A 3,803-nucleotide genomic window follows, 5' to 3' on the forward strand; every position below is an offset into this window, starting at 1 on the left:
CCCTGAGTTCAAGCCCCAGGACTGGCATAGAAAAGATAAGAGTGCTTAGGGCTGTCCGGGTCTGCAGGCCCGGACCTGAGGCTGTTCTGGCTGGTCTGGAGTGCCATGAGTAAGGCCAGAGTGTGACACAGAGGGCCAATAGGCTGACACCAGGAAACTGTATGTTAGGACACCAATGTGAGGTGCCACGGTCAGTCTTTTCCCCAGGCCCATATGAGACCACATACAGGGAAGGGCGTTCTCAGCAGTCCAGGTGCGGTCACACAGGCAAAGAACGGAACGGCAGGACGTGGACTTGACAATCGTGTAGTGGTATCTCTGCTCACCGACCGCCTTTTGATACAATTTGGTTCCTGCTGGGCGCCGTGGCGCTCGCCTATCATCCTGGCTACTCAGGAGGCTGAGATCTGAGGATCGAGGTTCAAAGCCAGCCCAGGCACTGAAGTCTGTGAGACTCATCTCCAGTTAATCACTAGAAAACCAAAAGTGGTGCTGTGACTCAAGGGGTAGAGCGGTAGCCTTGAGCTGAAGAGCTGAGGGACAGTGCCAAGGCCCAGAGTTCAAGGCCCACTACGGACCAAAAAAAAAAAAGTAACTACGGTTACTTGTCACAGTTATTTTGTGGCCACAAATGTCCTGGATGATGTTTTTGTGTGGGTGCTGCACTTGGCACTTCCACAGCTCCCCTACGCAGGCTGGGCCCTTTGTAAGTGTTGGGGTGCTCAGAAGTGTTTGAGCACCCCTTCTTGTAGGGGAAGGGGCACAGCCCTCCTGGGCAAGCAGGGGCATGGAGGCGTCCTGGGCCTTCCTGAGGGCCTGACGATGTCATGTCGGCAGCGCTGCCTCCACGGCGGGTCCTTCTTTGAGCTGTGGGAGCAGGAGGCTGGCCCTGGGGCTGGGCGCTCATTCATTCATTATTTAATTAGTTTTTCCCTCCCCCCTCCCTCCATTCTTCTCCCCCCCTCTCTCTGCCAATCCTGGGCCTTGAACTCAGGGCCTGAGCACTGTCCTTGGGCTTTCTCAAGGCTTGAGCCACACCACCACTTCTGGTTTTTCTACATATGTGGTACGAAGAATCCAACCCAGGTCCTTCTGCGTGCTGGGCAGACACTCTCCAGCTAGGCCGCGCTCCTGGCCCTCTCTCTCTTGGAAAAGAATTTTTTCCACTCTTGGTGATGCAGTCCCAGCACTCGGGAGGATTGGGAGTTTCAGGCCAGCTTGGGTTACAGACTGAAGCCTTGTTACAAGTTTCATGACGTGTGCGTGCGTGCGTGCGTGTGTGTGTGTACATGTGTGCATGTGTGCATGTGTGTGTGTGTGCGTGTGTATGTGTGTGTGTGTGTGTGTGTGTGATGACATAAAATTGGTCATGCTTCCTTTTTTCTCTTGGTGCTGTCCTGGGGCTTGAACTCAGGGCCTTTTGCACTGCTCCTTGGTCTTCTTTCATTCAAGGCTAGAGTGTTACCATGTAAGCCACAGCTCTTCTTCTGGCTTTTTGTGGCTCACTGGAGATAAGATGCTCGCAGGCTTTCCTGCCCGGCTGTCTTGGTACCCATCCTCAGATCCTGAGCTGTGAGCCGCTGGCACCAGGCCTGGGTTTACCATTTGGTTTTTTTTTTTGTTTTTTTTTTTTTTTTTTTTCCAGTCCTGGGCTTGAGCTCAGGGCCTGAGCACTGTCCTTGGACTTTCTCAAGGCTAGAGCTCTACCACTTGAGCCTCAGCACCACTTCCGGCTTTTTTCTATGTATGTGGTACCGAGGAATCGAACCCGGGTCTTCGTGCACGCTAGGCAAGCACTTTAACCACTAGGCCAAACTCCCAGCCCCCGGGTTTACCATTTGTAAGTGGACGGTTTAGGGGTTCACATTGTCACGGAGCCATTACCACTGTCTACCTCTGAAACTTCTCTACTTCTCATCTTCTCTACTGGAACTCTGTCCCCATGAGCTCTGCCTCCCCAGTTCCCGCTCAGCCCCTGGCACCCCCGTCTATTTTCTGTCTCTGCGGGATCTGATGAGCCCAGGGGCCTCCACGGATGAACTCAGGAGGACTTACTTATGTGGCCTATTCCACCCAGCCTATGTCCTCCGAGGCCATCTGCTGCTACGATGAGAGCCAGAATGTCCTCTTCGTGGCTCAGAAGTGGTCCACTGGTGGCTGGGTGGCTACCTGTCCCCTCTGTCCATCAGTCAGTCAGGGGACACGTGGAGACTGTGACTGGTACTGCTGTAGCACAGGCCTGCCGAAACCTGTGCGCAGTGCTGTGTTGGTTATCTGAGCACATGCTGAGTGTGTGCTGGGCTGGGTGATAGGAGTGTGGTATAGTTCCTTGGCTGACTGTTCTGGGAACAGCCGTCCTGATTCCTGTAGTGGTGGCACCATTTCATCCCTGCTTTCTCCTTTCTCTGTGTCCTCGAGGCTGTTTGTTAGTGTCTGGGTTTTGGTGTGTGTGGCCTGTGGCCTGTGGTCTTGTGGTCTCACGGCCTCCCTGGCCGGCCCGGAGCCCAGGAAGGCAAGTCTGCTGCCCATGCACTGTCTCCGCCGGGCCCCCAGTGGATGAGTCCCCAGCCAGCATCCCCTGCCAGGCCCCCAGCGGACGAGTCCCCAGCCAGCGCCCCCTCCAGGCCCCCAGGGGATATGTCCCCAGCCAGCATCCCCCGCCAGGCCCCCAGCGGACGAGTCCCCAGTCAGCGCCCCCTCCAGGCCCCCAGCGGACGAGTCCCCAGCCAGCATCCCCCGCCAGGCCCCCAGTGGACGAGTCCCCAGCCAGCGCCCCCTCCAGGCCTCCAGGGGATATGTCCCCAGCCAGCATCCCCCGCCAGGCCCCCAGCGGATGAGTCCCCAGTCAGCGCCCCCTCCAGGCCCCCAGCGGACGAGTCCCCAGCTCTTGTCTGGCCAGGGGCTGGAAGAGGTCTGAGCTGCCCTGTCCAGGACTTACTGCTGAGTGCCAGGATCCTGAGTCTGGCTCTTTTTTTTTTTTTCCAGTAACAAGGGTTGAGCTCAGGGTCCTGAATTTGCTAGGTAAGTGCGCTACCTCTTGAACCATACCACTAACACTTTTTACTTTCATTAAAAAATTTAACTTGTTATTGTAAAGGTGTGAAGAGAGGGGTCACGGTTACTTAGGTCAGGTAATGAGCACATTTCTTTTTGAACAGTGTCACCCCTTCCCTTGCTTTCTCCCAGTTTTTCCTTTCCTCCTGACTGCCGCCCGGTTGCCTCCCCCCCACCCCGCAGTGCCCTGGCTGGGGCCAGCCTATGCCATGAACTCTCCTGTTCACCTCTCCTGCAAGGTGAGTGCAGGCGTGGGCCTCTGCACCCAGCGTTTTCATGGTTGACAGGGAGCTCAAACTGTGATTGTCCTAACCTCTACCTGTCGAGTTGCTGAGACTCTAGACAAGCGCCATCTTGCCCAACTGTCCTGAGTCCATCCTTCTGCAGGCACCGAGACCTCCACTGGGGCCCGTGTCTCTGGGCCTGGACACAAGTGCAGCCCAGTGACCTAGCAGGGATGTAAGCAAAGTCTCCGCTTTGCCCCAGCGGGAGTTGGGGCTCACAGGACCCGGGGTGCTGTGGCCCCGTGCTGTGGTCAGGTCTTTGGTCACTGACATGTCCATTCCTGTGCTGTCCCTGCACTTCACTAAGTCTTACCGCCACCATTACCACCACTACCACCACCATTACCACCACCACCATCACCACCACCACCACCACCACCACCACCATCACCACCACCACCACCACCACCACCATTACCACCACCACCACCACCACCACCACCACCGTACCACCACCACCACCAT

Source organism: Megascapheus bottae, chromosome 16 (assembly GCF_031878675.1).
Source record: "Megascapheus bottae isolate mThoBot1 chromosome 16, mThoBot2.hap1, whole genome shotgun sequence".
NCBI classification, from domain to species: Eukaryota; Metazoa; Chordata; class Mammalia; order Rodentia; family Geomyidae; genus Megascapheus; species Megascapheus bottae.